The 20,403-nt window shown below is 37.8% G+C and overlaps 1 protein-coding gene across 4 annotated transcripts in view; it reads left to right on the top strand.

The window, feature by feature from the left end:
* The first annotated feature begins 311 nt into the window (after window positions 1-311).
* Window positions 312-20,403, top strand: part of MICU1 (mitochondrial calcium uptake 1) — a 265,614-nt gene continuing 245,522 nt past the window's right edge. For 2 of the 4 annotated variants that reach the window (XM_066243012.1, XM_066243016.1), the window contains exon 1: window positions 320-443. The gene's annotated coding sequence lies outside the window, so the exon portion shown is untranslated. Of the gene's footprint in view, window positions 444-675; window positions 784-20,403 lie in introns of all 4 variants that reach the window. The other 2 variants (XM_066243013.1, XM_066243014.1) reach the window with 2 other exon arrangements.

Genomic DNA, 20,403 nt, shown 5'->3' with positions numbered 1-20,403 from the left:
TTACCAGAAGCGTAAACCTAAATTTAGTTCAAAAGGAACAATCCTCAACTCACTGAGGTCCAGCTTTTTTGCTTAGCCAACACGTAAACGGGTACCAACGAGGTGGCTAAAGGCACAACTGATTCTTCAGACTCATTAACTTTTGTGTGCGCGACAGTTGTAACGCCAGAGAAAAAGCCCGAGAGCCTTCCCGCTTAAACACGGAGGGGGCGGGGCCCGAGGCCGGACGGGGCGGATAGCCTCCCTGTCCCCGCCCCTCCTCACGCCTTTTCCTCGGTGCTCCTCCCACACGAGTTTCGCCGCGATCCCGACAGGCACAGCGGCAAAGCGGGTCACGTGATGGTGGGCGGCGGTGGAGGTTGTCTCCGCTGTTTGTTCGTCTCTGTGGTTTTCAGAAGTGGGAGGTTTTGACGCAGAAGTTGCTGGTGCTTCAGTGTGCGCGGGTGAGTGCTGAACTCTGAGAGGTGTGGGGAGACAGCTATTATTTAGGGAAGGCAAAAAGAGAAGGGAGTACAAAACAGCTTTAGGGACCTAAGATTCGGGACCGTTTGTTGGCTCCGGGATCAGGCTACTTTTCAGGTCGGGCGGAGTAGCTGTGTGTGTCTGATGCGCTCAGTTCAGGGGCTGGAGTGGCGTCCTTAGTCCTTCTAATTCCCGACCTCCGCTTTTCTTCAGCTCACCCGACCCTTCTCTTTGTACCGCGAGAACTACTAGCCGCTGGGTTCCCTAGGCGCCAACGTCCCTCTCCTTAGGGCGACCAGGAGACACAGGTAGACGTGATTGGTACCTTTGGGATTTGTGGATGTGGTTGGAAGTGGGTGGGGGCGTTTACAGTTAGATCTCTGATGGAGAGAAATATTAATAATTGGAAGGATTCGAGAAGTGGAAAGCCACTGAGGACCCGAAGGAGCAAAACAAAGTGCAGGCTTCTTGGAGTGTTCAGTTTTTATCTTTTCCAGTGCCTTCTCGTTCTCATTTTCTTCAAGTTTCCTCTCCCCATTCCATCCTGGCCCACCTTGCAATGTTTCGAGAGTGTTACTGACTCTGTTAAGGGTGGGAGAAGAGTTTACAACGGACAATTCTTTAAATTGATATCTCTGTAAATCCTAATCTTTATGATTTTTTTACCTTCTCTTTCAGATGCCTAAAATATATTGTAGGTATTTTAAATACAAGTAGAATAACCATTTTATAGCTAAGGGACTAGAGTAAAATATTCTCCTTGTGTTACATGGAAAGACCATTTTTTTCTATTATTTTATAAGCATACTGCTCACAAAAATTAGGGGATATTTCAAAATTAATATGAAGCTATAAAATATCCCCCAATTTTTGTGAGCAGTTTAGATGTGTCACAGTTTTTATGGGTGGGTTCTTGGATATATTTTTATGCTAAAGCATCTCTTTGGGTCATGTGTGCAAGCAATCTTGCAATAGAAGAACGAGTTTGCAGATGAAGTGAAACAGTTTGGGGTTGATAGTTGTAGGGGAATTTAGGTTTCATTGAACTATATGACAAATTAGTAAAGTGTAAGCATCTTGAGACATAGATATTGGCCAGCATCATCAACCTGCTGTCTTTCTGGTGTTGGACAAGGTAATGAGCAGGTTGATTATCACCTTTTCCTAAAAACGTTTAGAGAACTAATGCCCCTTGTCTGTGATGGGGGCTTTGGCCTACAGTTACTCTTTTTTGTATTTTTCTGAAGCTGGAAACGGGGAGAGACAGAGTCCCGCATGCGCCCGACCGGGATCCACCTGGCACGCCCACCAGGGGCAACGCTCTGCCCACCAGGGGGCGATGCTCTGCCCCTCCCGGGGGTCGCTCTGCCGCTACCAGAGCCACTCTAGCGCCTGGGGCAGAGGCCAAGGAGCCATCCCCAGCACCCAGGCCATCCTTGCTCCAATGGAGCCTTGGCTGCAGGAGGAGAAGAGAGAGACAGAGAGGAAGGAGGGGGTGTGTGTGGAGAAGCAAATCGGCGCTTCTCCTATGTGCCCTGGCTGGGAATTGAACCCGGGTCTCCCGCACGCCAGGCCGATGCTCTACCGCTGAGCCAACCGGCCAGGGCCTTACAGTTACTCTTTATTGTTACCCTCCATAGGTCCCTGGTTACCTCTTTTACTTAACATCACTCTGACTACCTATTTATGTCTGGAGTGTCATCGACACTTTCTAAGTGTTTATAATTATGGAGGACTATAAAACAGAGTAATACTGGCAGAAAACAAAAGTTTGGGAGTGGGCTGTACATCTGGAAAGAAAGGGAAAGAAAGAGTGATGTAAACTAATAAAAATCCAGTAAGCAAGAGGACTAAAGTATGTATTGCTATCTTTTAAAATCTATAGAGCATTTACTATATTCAGTAAGTAGACTTTTTGCATTCTCAAGGATTGCATCTTGAGACTGACTTTTCTGTACTATATAAGAACAAAACAATAGTATGTAATTTCTCCCATAATACAATACATAAAATAATTATAACTGAAAGATTTAACTGACCCTTCAGGGTATATTGTTTAGAATTATAGGACTAAAGTAATTGATAGTTATTAAACCTAGTGTGGCCACTTTTAAGCTTTAGTTTTACCTCTTGAGTAATTTTTACAATGGCTATGGCACTTGCTGAATGTAAAACATTTTTTTCCCAGATAGACTTAAGATATCCCTTTTAAAAAGAGAACTGTTTTTTTAAAAAAAGTTAACACACACCCCTCCCAACACACACACTCAAAATAAAAATAGCTTGCGTTTGTACTAAGGGAAAAAGTTAATTCTTTTGAAAGAGATTTTTTACTCACTTTGGTAAATTATGAGAAAATTGTTAATGCTTTTAAGACATTGCTATTGGAGCATATTTAAAAACAGGCAATATTTTTACATGTGCATATTTTTTATTATAAAAGTTATAGGTGTTTATTTTAGAAAAGTGGAAACATAGAAAATGTAACATTGGAAGTTGAAATCCTCCTTTATCTTTTCCCCTTCCACGAGGTGACCACTAGTTTTCTTGCTTATTTTTAAATCAGTGTGGAAAACTAAAGAATCTGAAGTCAGAATTCTGTGGGAAAGATGGTACTAATAGCACTAGGCTTACATTCTACAACCTTAGAACTTCCAGAAAAGAGAGAACTTCCCTTTCTCTATGATTCTAACAAACTACTGTGTAGGAGTCTCATTGGCCTGACTTGGGGCATTGCGAATCCTAGAGGCAGTCTCTGTGGCCAGATGATGGAATGCTTTGTGTGGCCAGGATTGGCTCTTGTTCCTATCCTGGAGTGAGGTGCAGGGGGTATACAGTTCCAAACTGTATGAGTTAACCCTTTAGTAGTACGGACATTCACGTATGTCCTCGTGCCTCCTGACCATCCAGAGTGTGATTGTACATATATAAGGCAACATTAAAAAAAGGCAAATGTATGTTCTTCTTGTTTCCATAAATTTGTTATCAAATAAACGTGACTTTAAGTTAATAAAACTATAACTAATTTCATTTTTTGAAAAAAAACTCACTTCCGGAGGTCAACGAACATGAAATAAGCTCACTACTCAAAGGGTTAAAGGGGGCATATAATTCCTAAAGGAGAATTGAGGTGTTATTTCCCAAAGAAGGGAAAATGGTTGCTGGACAGGCAGAAACAACAGACATTCATTTAAATGATTTTATATATATTTGTTTTTTAATTAAGAGAACTTGCTTTCCTTTCCCATTATATATTATATTTTAGTTTGTATGTTGATTTTTCCTTTTTAATGTCTATTATTTTATTAATTTAAACTCTTGAAGTGCATATATTTGTACTGTTATTACATGTATAGTACTTGTACTTTGGAGTAGTCACATTTTATAACTTTATTATGTATTTAATACTTAAGATAGATTTTTTATAAATATTTTTATTATTATGGGTGAACTTGATTAACAAGCCACAGTTTAAAAGTAGTAAATAAAAATGTTCTAAGTATTTAACTATATATGTAGTTAATATTAAATGTTTGATTCTTTTAATTATTTCATGTTTAAAAATCTGTTAGCATAGAAATGGCTTTATTTTGTGCATTTTATGAAACAAATCACTGCAGTTGTCACTAATTGCTATCATTGGCTGTTAACTTTAAAACTGTAGTTAACATTGTCTGGTTTTGTATTTTTATGGGCTTTTTAATTTTTTTATTCAGTGAGAGGAGAGGAGGCAGAGGCATATTTTCACATGCTCCCTGGCTGGGATCTACCTGGAGAGCCCACTAGGGGACAATGCTCTGCCCATGTGGGGTATTGCTCAGTTGCTCAGTAACCCAGCTCTTCTTAGTGCCTGAGGCAGAGGCCATGGAGCCATCCTCAGCACCTGGGGCCAACTCTCCAATCGAGCCCTGGCTGCAGGAGGGGAAAAGAGAGAGAGAGGGAGAGAGAGAGAGAGAGAGAGACGCAAGAAGGGGAGGTGTGGAGGAGCAGATGGGTGTTTCTCCTGTGTCCCCTGACCAGAAATCAAACCTGGGACATCCATATGCCAGGCTGACACTCTACCACTGATCCAACAGGCCCAAGCCTATATATTATTTTTAGAGAAAATATAATTGAAGCACCATTGTTTACTCCACCGTCTTCGTCTTCATTTAAAAGAAATCTTAAGAACTAAATTAATTGATGGAACTTTAATTGCTAACATTGGTGGCACATGCTCTATACTCTAAAACCCAACTCCATCACTTCTATCCAGAAGTTGAATAGATTACTGAATCTCTCTGAACTTGAATTTATTGCATTTGCAAAATGGAAATGATAATATGTATACTTATCTCGTGGGGTCTTGAAACAATTAACTTAATGTATGCCAAGTGTCTTCAATATTGTAGGTTCTCATTAAATGTAATTGTTAATAAAAAATGACAAAAAATGTCTAAAAAGACTTTATTTTCCCAATTTCAGAATGTTTAATTGTGGAGAGTTTAAAATATAGGTATCTGAAGAATTAACCATATTGTTCTTCATTCAGTTTGTCTTGATTCAGCAGGTTTTTAAATTCTATATTGCATGTATAGCAATAAACTAGAAAACTTAGCTTAAACAAAATTAATTAGTAGTGGACTGCCCAACTATTTAAAGATTGCCTAATGTAAGTATAACTGTCACGCACTCTAGGGATATATTGAAAGTATTTTATACAAATTCTGAGCTTGTATAAAGTTTAATATTAAGTGGAAGATACACTATACAAGGGGAGATAGGTGTTGAAGTTCAGATTAGAATTTATGGTAACTTTTGGTAATAGAAATGATAAAAATGGATTTGGTTTTATTTTTAAGAATAAGTTCAGGGTTCAAATCCTGTGAAGAACAAGTATTACTTTGAGAATATGATATGCTAAATACCTGCAGGTAGAAGAGGTAACAGTTTAAAGTGTTACTTGAAAAAACAAAAAAGGCAACTATGAAATTGAACAACCTGTGAGAAGTGCTTGACATTAAATGTAACTAATGATCTGGCATTGGGAAGTTAAAGACTGCATTAGTAGGAGAGGTGTCTTAGCCTTGTTTATAAGAAAAGAAACAGCTAGAAATTGATTAACCTTCCCCCCTCCCCCAACTAAGAGTTATCAGGGGTTTTTTGTTTTTTTTTGTTTTTGCAAATTGTAATAATTTCTTAGGCCAACTAATAAGTTCAAGGTGTATTTTACTATGAAAAAATTGAAATTTTAGTGTAATCTTTGAGCAATGTATTTTCATCATTCATGTCAGCTATACAATAGTTGCATTTTTCTTCAATGTGATTTAATGTTGGTTATTTAAAACTTAAAATGCCTATTATAGCAACATTGCTTGTTCAGACTTAGTTACTTGATGTCTATTTCTAAGCACCAAGTTCTAAATTATAATTTGTTTTGCTTTTTTTAAAGTTTGTTCCTTGAGTATTGAAATCAAACCAGCAAGCTTTTTTTTTTTTTTTTAAATAAACATTAGTGCTTGGTTGTTTACTATCCTATTAGGTTTAAGTGAGAATTGTATCCCATGGCACATAAAGGGCATTGTGATCTAAGCTCTCAGACAGCTTTCTAGTTTAGCTCTTGTATCTCTACCTTCCCTTCCATGTGCTAGTCAGAGTAAACTACATTTTACTCCCTCTACAAGCCATGTCTTTGTGTGTGTGTGTGTGTGTGTGTGTGTGTGTGTGTGTGTGTGTGACAGAAACAGAGAGAGGGACTGAGAGGGACAGATAGGAAGGGAGAGAGATGAGAAGCATCAATTCTTTGTTGCGTCACCTTAGTTGTTCATTGATTGCTTTCTCATATGTGCCTTGACCAGGGGGCTACAGAAGACTTAGTGACCTCTTGCTCAAGCCAGCGACCTTGGGCTCAAGCTGGTGAGTCTTGCTCAAACCAGATGAGCCCAAGCTCAAGCTGGCAATCTCAGGGTTTTGAACCTGGGTCCTCTGCGTCCAAGTTCAATGCTCTATCCGCTGCGCCACCGCCTGGTCAGGCGAGCCATGTCATTTTGTGTCTTTATACCTTTGCATATGCTGTTTGTTGTATGTTGTATGTTTGAATACCTCTCCACCATCCTGCTATCTTCCAAGTGGTGAGCTACTACTATTCATCTTTAAACTAGGTTTATGAGTTTTTCAATTCATAAAACTTCCCTCCATTATCAAGTGGTTATTTTTCTTTTTGGTTCCCATAATAACTATTTTTACCTTTAAAAATATTCTTATTTTGTGGAGCAATTGTATGTATTCTCTATGAGACTGAGTGATTCTTAATGCCAGGAACAAGTCATTCACCATCATATCCTGAGCACCTGTCATCTAGACAAGCTCAGAACATGTTTGGTGAATAAATGAGTAAATAAGATATTTCATCTGCTTTAAAAATCAGAATAGAAATAGGGTATAATTTGGTAGATTAAGACTGCACTCTGTAACCTTTATCGATCTGATACATTTAGAGAATTTATGTGGACACATCTAGAAAATTCCATCTGCATACACATTCTACCATATATCAATGAACATGTTTTATCTAATATGTACCAAGGCACTGGAGAGAGAGAGGAAAATCATATTCCATTTCTCACTGAACTCATCTAGTGGTGGAGACTGATGCATGAATTGATAATTACAATTAAATTTATGCTAGTTAAAATTAAAAATTAAGTTTATCATTTTCACTAGACACATTCCAAGTGCTCAATAGCCACATATGGCTAGGTACTGTATTGAACAGTACAGACATAGAACTTTCTATCATTGCTGCAATTCTATTTGACAGAGACATTGTAGAACATTATGACTAGACTTGAATCTACATTCTCTAGTTTCACATGATGGTTAATTTTTACTTCAACCATGTTTATTTCTTGTCAAAATAAAATGCCTTTAAATTTGGAAATTGTATTTTTTTTTAAATTATCAAGTAGATTCTGTTGTAATATACTTTATATAAAGCAGCATTGCTAATTTTCTCAGGTCTTTGATCTGTGATAGCATTTAAATTAAGCAGTTTCAGAATTTGATTTTCAACTTAAGTATTGAGATCATCTAACTTTCTACTGTAAATATTCCTGAGATGGTAATGAAGCATAATGGTTAGAACAATGACTTTGGGATTGTAGAAACTTTCCTCTGCCATCTGCTGGCTATGACCTTAGGCAGATTTCTTAGAAGCATTGGGCTTGGACGTCCTTCACAGTTCTGTAGGAGTAATAATAATACCTCAAAGGTTATTGAGGATTAAATAAGGTAAAGGATATCAGGCACTTCACATAGTACCCCTTACAGAGTAGTATTCATTCAATGCTAGTACTAAAGAAAATGTGAACAACCAGTTGTTTAAAGGAAAATGATTTTTGAGGTGAGCTTTATGTTTGCTTTGGCTTGCGGCTTGGAGATCTTCCCATGTGCAGAGCAGGGAGGGGGAACCCAGACAGAGCACAGTGGTCTCCCTGAATTGAGGGAGTCTGGGGAGAGGCCAAGGCAGCTGGAGTTAAGAAGCTTACCTCGGCCTGGCCTGTGGTGGCGCAGTGGATAAAGCGTCGACCTGGAACACTGAGGTCACCGGTTCGAAACCCTGCACTTGTCTGGTCAAGGTACATATGGGAGTTGATGCTTTCTGCTCCCCCCCCCACCCCCGTTCTCTCTCTCCTTCTATCTCTCTCTCTCTCCTCTCTAAAATAAATAAATAAAAAAAAATAGTATACCTGAAATTTATAAATAATAAAAAAAAGAAGCTTACCTCATTTTTTCAGTGCAGAATCTTAGGGATTAGAGAACTGAGAGGAGAACTCCTGAGATCTGCCAAAGCTCCTCTCAAATATTTGCCTATAAGAAATGGTCAGTGCATACGTGTGAGGAAAGAACCCAATTTAGAAAAAGAACCAGTTGAAAAAATTAGAGACAACAGTACTCAGAGTTCTTGTAGAAACAGGAAAAGTGTTTATTTTTCCAATCAGCTGGAGTGGAAAGTGTCTTAACAGGTCATTATATAGAGCACTCAGAAGGGTTTTTCCTAAGCAGTGGCATAAATTAGCGTTAAACTATTCAATATATATGCTGCTCTGACCCAGCCTGCAAAGCTTAAAAGCAAGACCTGAAGGATCAAACTGTTTCCAAGTTACTGAATTGTGTCCTAGAACTAAGCTCAAGAATTGTTATAGGAATGCAAAAATATCTAGTACCCAACAAGGTAAAATTCGGTGTCTGTCATCCAACCAGAAATATTAAACAGGAAAACATGAGCCATAATGATACGGGGGAAAAAAACCAAAATGAAACAGAACACAGGTGATAGGATTAATAGAGAGGGTTATTCAAATAGTTTTTATAATTGTATTCCATCTGCTCAAGAAAGTAGGAGAAAGATTGAATATGTCAAGTCGGAACATGGAAGATATTTTTAAAAGGCCCAAATCAAGCCTCCAGAAATTCCCCTGACGGTTGGCTCAGGGTAGAACTGCCTGGTATGTGGAAGTCAGGGGTTCAGTTCCCAGTCAGGACACACAGGAGAAGCAACCATCTGTTTCTCCATTCCCCCTTCCCTTCCCACTGCCATGGCTTGAATGGTTCGAGCAAAGGATGGCTCCATGGCCTCGCCATAGGCGCTAAAATAGCTTGGTTACTGAGCAATGGAGCAGTGGCCCCAGATGGGCAGAGCATTGCCTGGTAGGGGTCTTGCCGGGTTTATCTCAGGTCGGGGTGCATGTGGGAGTCAGCCTCTGCCTCCCCGCCTCTCACTTCATAATTTAAAAAAAAAAAAGCCTCCAGAAATGGAAAGTACAGTGTCTGAGATAAAAAAATTTTATTGATGGGATTAATAGCAAATCAGATAATGGAGAAAAAAACAAAGCAAGGCTTCTGAAATACACAAAATAATCTATCTAAGAGTTGTTGATAAAAGTATTTAATTTGACTCCAATCGAAGCTTTTAGATATAAATTTTAGATTACAGGAAATGAAGGGATTAGAAAAACAATTTAAACCATGTGACAAGGAAGCAATTAGATAAATTTAGAATTTGAGAAATGCAGTAATACTGTTGGCTCTGTTCTCTTCAAAAATTAGGGTTGCGCTGTGGTTGTACCACATGGTGAATATAATTAATGTAACTGAATTGTATGCTTAAAAGTGGTTAAAACAGTGAATTTTATGTATATTTTACCACAATTAAAAAAAAAGAGACTATTTCAGCTCTGGCTGGATGGCTCAGTTAGTTAGAATATCACCCTGATGAACAAAGGTTGTAGGTTTGATCCCCAGTCAGAGCACATACAGGAAGAGATTGTTTCTCTCTCTCTCTCTCAAATCAATCTATAATTTTTTAAAAAATTACTATTTTAATCATTTTTAAGTGCACAGTTAGGAGGCAGTAGGTATATCTGCATTGATGTGCAACCATTAATTATGACCATTCAAACAGAAAATTCTATATTCATTAAACAATAACTTATCCACTCAGGCTCTGGCATCACCACCCTACCTTTTATTTCTTTGACTTTCACTACTGAAAGTATATTAGTCATATTATAAAGCATTGGTCTTTGTGACTGGCTTATTTTACTTGACATAATATCTTTAAGTTTCATCCATGTTGTAGGATATACCAGAATTTTCTTTTTCCATTTTTCTTATTGTGCTAGAATACAAATAATATAAAATTTACCATCTTAAACTATGTTACAGGTCAGTGGTGTTAAGTGCATTCAGGTTCTTGTGAAGTCATCACCATCGTCTATCTCTAGAACTATTTTTATTGTGCAAATCTATTAAATAATAACTCAGTAGTACCCGCTTTCCCCAGTTCCTGGCAACCGCAGTTTTTCTTTGTCTCTGATTTGAGGTACTGTAGGTACCTCATATAAGTAGAGTCATACAGTGTTTGTCTTTTTATGCCTGATTTATTTTACTTAGAATGATATCCTCGAGATTAGCCCAGGATGTAGCATGTGTTAGAATTTCCTTCTATTTCATAGTTGAATAATATTTCATTGTATGTATAAACCACATCCTGTTTATCCATTAATTTGTTGACAGACACTTGGATTGCTTCCACCTTATATCTATTGTGAGTAACACTGCTATGAGCATTGGTGTTTTAAAAACTTATTTGCTAGTTATGCTTTTTTGGACTAGGTAGTTTTTTTTTAATTGTGGTAAAATATATTTAACATAAAATATGCTGTTGAATCACTCTTTAAGTGTTCCATATAGTGGCATTAAATACTTTTCACACTGTTGTAGAACCATTGCCATTATCCATTTTCAGAACTCTTTTTATCATGCCGAACAGAAACTCTGTACCCATTAAACAATAACTTCTTATTTTCTCCTCCCTTCAGTCACTGGTAGCCTCTATATTTTGTATCTCAAAGAATTTGTCTATTTTGATACCTTCTATAAGTGGAGTCATGCAATTTTGTTTCTTTGTATCTGGTTTATTTTACTTAGCAGAATGTCTTCAAACTTCATCTATGTTGTAGGATGTTTCAGAATTTTTTTGTTTTAATCTTAACACTTTATTTTTATTTTATCTTTTTATTTATTGGGTCGACATTGGTTAATAAGATTATATAGATTTCAAATGTACATTTCTATGAAATATGACCTGTATATTGCTTTTTTTGCCCATTACCCAAAGTCATATCTTCTGTTACTATGTATTTGGCCCCCTTTACTCTTACTACTTCTTTACTCCCCTTCCTTCTGCTTACCACCATATTGTTGTCTGTGTCTATGAGTTTTTATTTGTTCACTTGTTACTTTCACATGAGTGAAATCATATGGGTCTTAATTTTTTCTGCCTGACCTTTTTCACTTAGCATGATATTCTCAAGGTCCATTGCTGTTGCAGCAAATGGCAATATTTCATCTTTTCTTATGACTGAGTATTATTCCTTTGTATATAGGTACCGTATAGTCTTCTTTATCCAATCAGTGTTCTTCAGTGAATTGAAGGACACTTTAGTTGTTTCCATGCCTTAGCCACTATGAATAATGTAGCAGTGAAACATAGGGGTGCATATATCATTTTTTAAAAATTTTTATTAATTTTAATTTATTGTGTTTACTTGGACTCATGTGTCCCACTTAATATAACACCCTCACCCCCACCTCCTCTGGGATTTGCTGTCCTGTTATCTGTATCTCTGTGTTATGTATATATAATTTCACTAATCCCTTCACCTTCTCTGATCCCATCCCCTCATCCCTCTTCCCTCTGACAGCTGTCCCTCTAGTCCCTGTGACCCTGCCTCTGCCTCTGTTCCATTCCTCGGTTCACTTTGTTCATTAGATTCCACATATAAGTGAGATCATATGATATTTGTCTTTCTCTGCCTGGCTTATTTCACTTAGCATAATAATCTCCAGGTTCATCCATGCTGTCGCAAAAGGTAAGATTTCCTTTTTTTTCACAGCTGCATAGTATTCCATTGTGTATATGTACCACAGCTTTTTTTTTTAATAAATAAATTTTTATTAATTTTAATGGGGTGACATCAATAAATCAGGGTACATATATTCAAAGAAAACATGTACAGGTTATCTTGTCATTCAATTATGTTGCATACCCATCACCCAAAGTCAGATTGTCCTCTGTCACCTTCTATCTAGTTTTCTTTGTGCCCCTTCCCCTCCCCCTTTCTCTCCCCCCCCCCCCCCCATAACCACCACACTCTTGTCCATGTCTCTTAGTCTCGTTTTTATGTCCCACCAATGTATGGAATCATGCAGTTCTTGGTTTTTTCTGATTTACTTATTTCACTCTGTGTAATGTTATCAAGATCCAATGTCATCATTTCTTATGGCTGAGTAGTACACCTTAGTCACGCAGGGGTCTCCAAACTTTTTACACAGGGGGCCAGTTCACTGTTCCTCAGACCATTGGAGGGCTGCCAAATACAGTGGTCCTCTTACTGACCACCAATGAAAGAGGTGCCCCTTCCAGAAGTGTGGCGGGGGCTGGATAAATGGCCTCAGGGGGCCGCAGTTTGGGGACGCCTGCCTTAGTGTATATGTGCCACATCTTCTTTATCCAGTCTTCTATATATATATATTTTTTTTTTACAGTGATTAAAGCCTTTAAGCAAACTCTTGGCCAATACAACAAGAATCCATAAAAGAGTAGTGTCCTTAACATGTTCACCAAGTCCAAGTTGGCCCCAACACCATTCCAAATCCCTGCGAATGCAACCCAACCCCAGTTCAGTCCGTTAGGAGCTGTCACAAGGAGCAGGAGTTCAGAAAAAGTCCACATCCAGGAAAAGTCCTCATGGCACTGGAATTATTGTCACAGTTCTATACTTTGCAGCTCATGTCCAAGTCCCAATGACCGCTGCTTCTAGCTGGTAATGATTCAGGTAGACTGGAAAAGCCATCTGCAGCATGTGTGGAGATGGAGCCTCTGTTCTTTCTGCCTGGAGAGATGAGACCAGGGTGCTTTTCCCTGGAGTTCTGCAACTGGTACCACAGCTTTTTAATGCACTCATTCACTGATGAACACTTGGGCTGTTTCCAAATCTTGGCTATTGTAAACAATGCTGCAGTAAACATGGGGGGATGCATATCTTCTTTTGAATCAGTGATTTGGTATTCATAGGATATATTCCAAAAGTGGGATAGCTGGGTCAAAAGGCAGTTCCATTTTTAATTTTTTGAGGAAACTCCATACTGTTCTCTACAGTGGCTGCACCAGTCTGCATTCCCACCAGCAGTGCAGGAGGGTTCCCTTTCCTCCACACCCTTGTCAGCACTTATTGTGTGTTGTTCTGTTAATGAGCATCATTCTGACAGGTGTGAGGTGGTATCTCATTGTGGTTTTATCTTTGCTAATGTTTTCAAATTATTTAGGTAGACACTCAGAAGAGGGATTGCTGTGTCATATAGTAACACTATTTTTAATTTTTTGAGAGCCTCCATACTGTTTTCCATAGTGGCTGTTACCGGCAGTGAATTCCTTTTTAAGGCTGAATAATATTCCATTATATGCATGTTTCTGTTGGTAGACATCTCTGCTGTTTCTGCCTTTTAGCTATTGTGAATAATGCTGTTATGAACATTGGTATACTAGTATCTGCTTGAGTCCCTGCTTTTAATCCTTTCGAATATATGCCTAAGAGTAGAATTGCTGAATCTTATGGTAATTCTATGTTTAACTATTTTTCATAGCAGCTGCGTTAGGGCTTTTCAACGGCTGTGCACAAAGGTTCAGAAACTCCACATTTTCTCCAACACTTGTTATTTTTTGCTTTTTTTTTTATAATAGTTATCCTTATGGGTGTGAAGTGGTATCTCATTGTGGTTTTGATTTGCATTTCCCTAATGTTGAGCATCTTTTCATGTGCTTATTTGTTTATCTTCCTGGGAAAAATGTCTATTCTAGTCTTTTGCCCATTTTGGGGGTGTTCTTTTTATTTTATTTAGAAAATTAAGTTTTAACAGGGTGACATTGATCAGTAAGAGTACATAAGGTTTCAGGTAAACATATCTATAGCATAAGAACTATTGATTATGTTGTGCACCCATAATCTAAAGTCAAATTATTTTCTGTCATTGTATATTTGTCCCTCTTTACTCTCTTTCCCCTACCCCCTTGCACACCCCCTGGTAACCACTTTTATCTGTGTCCAGGAGACTCAGTTTTATATCCCATCTATGTGTGAAGTCAAATAGTTCTTAGCTTTTTCTGATTTACTTATTCAGTATAATGTTCTCAAATTCCATGCATATTGTCATAAATGGCAATATATCATCATTTGTTATGGCTGAGTAGTATTCCATTATACATATGTACCACATCTTTTTAAATCCAGTCCTCTATCAGAGGACACTTTGGTTGTTTCCATGTCTTGGCCACTGTGAATAATGCTGTGCTGAATATGGGGGTGCATGTGTCTTTAAAATTTTTGTTTATGTATTCATTTTAGAGAAGAGAGAGAGGGAAGGAGGGAGACTGGGAGGGAGGGAGGGGGGGGAGAGAGAGAGAAGGGTGGGGGAGGAGCAGGAAGCATCAAATCTCATATGTGCCTTGATCAGGCAAGCCCAGAGTCTTGAACCAGCGATTTTGGCATCCAGGTCAACACCGTATCCACTGTCACCACAGGTCAGGTGCATGTGTCTTTTTTTTTTTTTTTTTTTTTTTTACAGAGGCAGAGATAGGGACAGACAGACAGGAACAGAGAGAGATGAGAAGCATCAATCATCAGTTTCTCGTTGCGCGTTGCGACTTCTTAGTTGTTCATTGATTGCTTTCTCACATGTGCCTTGACCGTGGGCCTTCAGCAGACCGAGTAACCCCCTGCTGGAGCCAGCGACCTTGGGTCCAAGCTGGTGAGCTTTTGCTCAAACCAGATGAGCCCGCGCTCAAGCTGGCGACCTCGGGGTCTCGAACCTGGGTCCTTCCGCATCCCAGTTTGACGCTCCATCCACTGTGCCACCACCTGGTCAGGCAGGTGCATGTGTCTTTACGTACCAATGTTTCCTAGTTTTTTGGAATTGCTGGGTCATATGGTAGTTCTATTGTTAATATTTTGAGGAACCACCAAATGGTTTTTGCCAAATGGTTGTACTAGGTTGCATTTCCACCAGCAGTGAATGAAGGTTCCTTTTTCTCCACAGCCTCTCCAACACTTGTTATTTCCTGTCTTGTTGATAATAGTCAATGTAACAGGAGTGAGGTGGTATCTCATTGTAGTATTGATTTGCATTTCTCGAATAGCTAGTGAAGATGAGCATCTTTTCATATATCTGTTGGCTATTTGTCCTCTTGGGAGAAGTATCTGTTCAGGTCCTCTCCTCATTTTTTAATTGGATTGTTTGCTTGTTTGTTCCTGAGCTTTGTGAGTTCTTTATTTATATATATATTTTGGATATTAGCCCCTTTTTGGAGCTGTTGTTTGCAAGTATCATCTCCCATTTAGTTGGTTGCCTATTTGTTTTGTTGTCAGGTTCTTTTTCTGGGCAGAAGCTTTTTAGTTTGATATAGTTCCATTCATTTATTTTTATCTTTACTTCCTTTGCCTTTGGCGTCAAATTCATAAATTGTTCTCTACGGCTAAGGTCCGTGCACTTAGTGCCTATGTTTTCTTCTATGTAATTTATAGTTTCAGGTCTTATGTTTAGGTCTTTGGTCCATTTTGAATTCATTTTTGTGCAGGGGAACAAACACCAGTCAAGTTTCATTCTTTTGCATGTGGTTTTCTAATTTTTTCAGCACCGTTTATTGAAGAGGCTTTCTTTTTCTCCATTACGTGTTTTTGGCTCCTTTGTAGAAGATGATTTGTCCATATATATGTGGTTTTATTTCTGGGCTCTCAATTCTGTTCCATTGGTCTGTATGTCTGTTTTTCTGCCAGTACTATGCTGTTTTGATTATCGTGGCTCTATAGTTTTATTTGAAGTCAGGTTATGTGATACCTCCTGCTTCATTCCTTTTTCTCCTGATTGCTTTGGCTGTTTGGGGATTTTCATGGTTCCATACAAACCTGGTGATTTTTTGTTCTACTTCTTTGAAAAATGACATTAGGATTTTGATGGGTTTGCATTAAATTTGTGGATTGCTTTGGGTAATATGGCCATTTTAAATGTGTTGATTCTTCCCATCCCTGAACATGGAATATTTTTTCATTTCATTGTGTCTTTTTCAATTTCTTTCAATAATGCTTTATAGTTTTCACTCTATAGGTCCTTCACATCCTTTAAGTTTATTCCCAAGTATTTCACTTTATTTCTATTTTTGTTGCAATTGTAAAAGGAGTTGTGTTTTTTAGGTCATTTTCCAAAGTTTTATTGTTGGCCTATAGGAAAGCAATAGACTTATGTGTGTTGATTTTGTATCCTGCAACTTGACTGTATTGGTTTATTGTTTCTAATAGTTTTTTGGTGTAGTCTTTGGGGTTTTCTCTATACAGATCACGTCATCTGCAAAAAGTGATACCTTTACTTCCTTCCTGATATGGATGCTTTTTATTTCTTTCCTCGTCTGATGGCTCTGGATAAAACTTCCAGAAGTGTGTTGAATAAGAGTGGAGAGAGTGAACAGCCTTGTCTTGTTTCTGATTTTAGAGGAGAAACCTTTTTTTTTTCACCAGTTAGTATGAAATTAGTTGATGGTTTGTCATTTATGGCCTTTATAATGTTGAGGTACTTTCCTTCTAGACCCATTTTATTGAGTGTTTTAAATATAAAGGGCTGTTGTATCTTGTCAAATGCCTGGATTTTTGTTGTTGTAGTTGGAAATGATAGCTTTTAAATAAAAATAGAAGATTTCTTAAAAATGGCAAATTGATTCCATGGATTTGAAATGCTACTTAGGTTAGAAGAAATGGAACAAAAATGTCCATTTCCTTGATTAAAATAGCAAGGATGGGTAATAGGTAAGTTTATGATTAGACTTTTACTTTGCATTTTAATTAAATGTTTTCATTAAAAGGAAACTTCTAACATTATATATTTGTTATTTATATTTGTTATATATATATATTAGTGAAATTTATGTTACATAATACAGTTCTTATTTGATTTATCACTATCAACAGTATCCTTTTATATTACCTTCCAAATAAACATTTATTCATGATTTACTGTGTGTTAGACACTGTGCTTAGAATTTTACAAACATTTTCTCATTTAATTCTCTTCATAGGCATTTGCAGTGTTGGTGTTATTATTCCTGTTTTATGGAAACACCATGTTGCCAATTCAGGAATCAGATCTGATTTCAAAATTAATGGCCAGTAAGGTCAAGTTAGTAAGGTCTGTTTCTAGAATTAAGTAGAGTAACGTGAATAAGACACTTAACTTTCTGGGTCTTGGTTTAATAAAGCAACAATATAAACTTAATTTACATGGTCAGTAGCAGTTTAATTTGTGATGTTCTAATTTTGGCTTTAATTAAATCCTAAAGTTTAAAAGTCTTTTTAAAAAGTATCTGGGTAAATAGAAGTTGGAATAAAGGTTGAAAAGGAAATAAAACATTCTATGGAAATATCTACTGTTGCTGTCAACCTAGCAGGTTTGTTTCTAGAGAGAACATAAATATAGACAGATTGTTATAAAAGTAACTATCTATAAAGATGTCTATTGCTGTGAATGCTAAAAAATATTCCACTGAAATTGTTTTTTATGCAGAAAAAGACTTTGGCAGGGATGTATATATATTCCTACAACTTGGCCCATAGTACTAATCAGATCTTTGAGACTCTGAGTTACATACATGTCATAGATCCACACTTGAGTTCTGACTTGAAATTGTTATTATATCATATTTTAATACAAATTCCTAATTTTCCATATAATTTTGAATATAATGCAAATGAGGGTATTCATTGTAGCGTTCATAAAATATAGAATTCTCTGCAAATGCAAGGTGACATTCTTATTAAATATTGATTCCTTCATCCTGTCTTTACTTATCATTTCTATATCACAGTAGGATTTAGAGGTTTTAATTTAACAGGGAAGCCAATAAAGTAGTCTAATTCTGTGTTCTACAGTGCATATAATATATTATTGTTGATCAGTATTTTATTTAAACACTTTTTTTTTAATCTATTTTTTCTAAGGTCATTCTCAGCCTTTTGTACAGTTAGGCTAGCTCAGCCAGTACTTTTGTTATACGTTTTCATGTTAAAGCTTTATGAAGAGAGCAAACAGACTTAGCACTGAGTGAATTAGCTCAGTGGTCCCCAACCTTTTTCGGGCCACAGACCGGTTTAATATCAGAAAATATTTTCAAGGACCGGCCTTTAGGGTGGGACGGATAAATGTATCATGTGACCAAGACAAGCATCAAGAGTGAGTCTTAGACGGATGTAACAGAGGGAATCTGGTCATTTTTTAAAAATAAAACATCGTTCAGACTTAATATAAATAAAATGGAAATAATGTAGGTTATTTATTCTTTCTCTGCAGACTGGTACCAAATGGTCCACGGACCGGTACTGGTCCGCGGCCCGGGGGTTGGGGACCACTGAATTAGCTGATTTGCAAATTACAAATGAGGATATGGTTGTAAGTTTACATAGACCATTTAGGTTTAGTCTATTGTATGATTAGATTAATTCAGCCCAATAACAGCTATTTGAATGGTTGGGTATCATTAAGAAAGAAATTTATATGTGTATATCACATAAATACAATATATATCATATATAGATATGGCATATATAAAGAAAACTACAAGGGATGTGTCTGTGTGTGTGCGCGTGTACACGCATGTGTGCATGTGTGTATATACTTTAAAAAATAATTATAAAAGTGAAACATGTGGAGGCAGATTTAACGGCAGGCACATTGGGCACGCCCTGTGCCCCGACTTGTAGAGGACCTCACAAATCCCCAACTTTTTTTTTTGTATTTTTCTGAAGCTGGAAACGGGGAGAGACAGTCAGACAGACTTCCGCATGCGCCCGACTGGGATCCACCTGGCACGCCCACCAGGGGCGATGCTCTGCCCACTAGGGGCCGATGCTCTGCCCCTCCGGGGCATCGCTCTGCTGCGACCAGAGCCACTCTACAAGGAGCCATCCCCAGAGCCCGGGCCATCTTTGCTCCAATGGAGCCTTGGCTGCGGGAGGGGAAGAGAGAGACAGAGAGGAAGGGGGGGGTGGAGAAGCAAATGGGCGCTTCTCCTATGTGCCCTGGTCGGTAATCGAACCCAGGTCCCCCGCACGCCAGGCCGACGCTCTACCGCTGAGCCAACCGGCCAGGGCCGCAAATCCCCAACTTTACACTTTTTTCTAATGTAAGGGGCCCAATATTTCTCTTCTGTGCCCAGGGCCTCAACTGACCTTAATCCACCTCTGACCATATAGGTAACCATTATCCAGGCTAACAAAGAGCATTTCATCACCCCAGAGTCTCCCAGGTTCCATCTTCAACCTCAGGAAATAAAGTACCATCTGAAATTTTGGTGATAATCATGATCATGTGTATCACTAAACAGTTCATTTTGCCTGATTTTGAGCTTTATATAGATGAAATCTAACCATATATATATTTTTTATGATTTGCTTCTTCACTTAACATTATGTTTGTGAGATTTATTGGGTGTTACTTTTAAAACATTTTTTGAGGGATGTAAATATTCCTAAATTTTATTTCATAATTTCCTATCTTTTAAAAAAATTGTTTTATTTTGGAGTAAAAAATGTATGAAAAAGAATGATTTCATTGTAAAGAATAATTATAAATAATCATTATCCAGATTACAAATTTGGACAATGCCAGCCCACCGGCCCTTCCACCCTCACTCCTGGGTGTTATGTTCTATGACAGTTCTCTCCCTTCCTTCAGAGATAACCCCTGCTATGACTTTTATGACTGTCAATTTCTTGGTTTTCCTTTATTTTTACATCCCAAAACAATATGGTTGAATATTGTCTTTTTTTAAGTTATTTTTATTTTAATGAATTTACTGGAGTGACATTGGTTCACAGAACCATACAGGTTTCAAGTGTACAACTCAACAGAATATCTGCACACTGTATTGTGCACCCATTGCTCCAAGCAAAGCCTTTTTCTGTACTCATTTACTCCACTTTGCCAGCTTGCACCTACCCCCTCACCCCGCCTTTCCCTCTGGCTAGCAACATACTGTTGTCTGTGTCTATGTTATGTATCAGTATATATGTTTTTTGCCTAATCCACTTACCTACTTACATCCAGCACCTCAACGCCCCTGTGACAGCTGTCAGTCTGTTCCGTGTACCCATGCCCCTCTTTCTATTGTCTCTCTCTGACTGGCTGAATATTGTCTTTTTCAATGTCATAAAAATGGAATACAACTGTATGTTTTCTTTTGTGTCTTATTTATTTTATTATTTGTAAGATTTATTCTTGTTATATATAGTGTAGTTCATTTGTTTTTGTTACCATGTTGTATTATGTGAATTACTATTGTTTTTGTCTGTTTAAACATTG

Source organism: Saccopteryx bilineata, chromosome 9, assembly GCF_036850765.1.
Source record: "Saccopteryx bilineata isolate mSacBil1 chromosome 9, mSacBil1_pri_phased_curated, whole genome shotgun sequence".
NCBI lineage: Eukaryota > Metazoa > Chordata > Mammalia > Chiroptera > Emballonuridae > Saccopteryx > Saccopteryx bilineata.
The sequence above is the reverse complement of the archived record's forward strand: the minus strand, read 5'-3'. Positions and strand labels throughout refer to the sequence as shown.